The following is a 931-nucleotide window of genomic DNA, read 5'->3' as shown; positions in this document are numbered from 1 at the left end:
TTCCCTGATAGCTCAGTTGGTAAAGAATCTGTCTGCAATGCAGGAGACCTGCTTTGATTCCTGGGTTGAGAAGTTCCTCTGGAGAAGGGCATGGCGACCCACTCCAGGATTCTTGCCTAGAGAATCCACTCCAGTATTCTTGGGCTTCCCTGGTGGCTCAGACAGTAAAGAATCTGCCTGCAATGCAGGAGACCTGGGTTCGATCCCTGAGTTGGGAAGGTCCCCTGGAGGAGGGCATGGCAACACACTCCAGTATTCTTGACTGGAGAATCCCCACGGACAGAGGAGCCTGGCAGGCTACAGTCCATGAGGTCGCAAAGAGTCGGACACGACTAAGCACAGCACAGCACAGGCAGTGATTCAAGGATTATGAAGGACAAAGTACAGAATTACTGGGCTCAGAGAGTGAGGGATGCCCACAGACAATGAAGCAGACTACAGGTAAGATCTCAAAGGAATTTCATAATGTTGTATAGCTCTTCCCAGAAAAAGTCATACTACTTTCCCACATAATACTGTTATTTTCCCTTTTAAGATGTATCTTTCAAAATATGTTACTCACTAATATGATCATACTCTTCAAACTAGCAATTTTCTTCTGTAAACCTAGCCTAAAAATGCCTTTTTTTTTTTTTTGATGAAATAACTATTTTTATTAAAGAGAAAATGTGATGAAAAGGCTAAATAATGAAATGCACACAGACAAATAGGAAATTGCTAAGGCAATTAAGAGGTGCCTCTCTAATCCCGTGAGCAAAAAATTCTTTAGAAATTTTTCAGGGAATAGCTCAAGCTACTAAGGATAAAATTACATTTTAAAATCAATTATTAATGACACACAGTATGATTTCATTTATGTTGTTTTTATCTAGTCACTAAGTCATGTCCAACTCTTTGCAACCCCATGGACTGTAGCTTGCCAGGATTCTCA

The sequence above is a fragment of the Bison bison genome, unplaced genomic scaffold, assembly GCF_000754665.1.
Source record: "Bison bison bison isolate TAMUID 2011002044 unplaced genomic scaffold, Bison_UMD1.0 scf7180017864366, whole genome shotgun sequence".
NCBI classification, from domain to species: domain Eukaryota; kingdom Metazoa; phylum Chordata; class Mammalia; order Artiodactyla; family Bovidae; genus Bison; species Bison bison.
Note: the sequence above shows the minus strand (reverse complement) of the source record.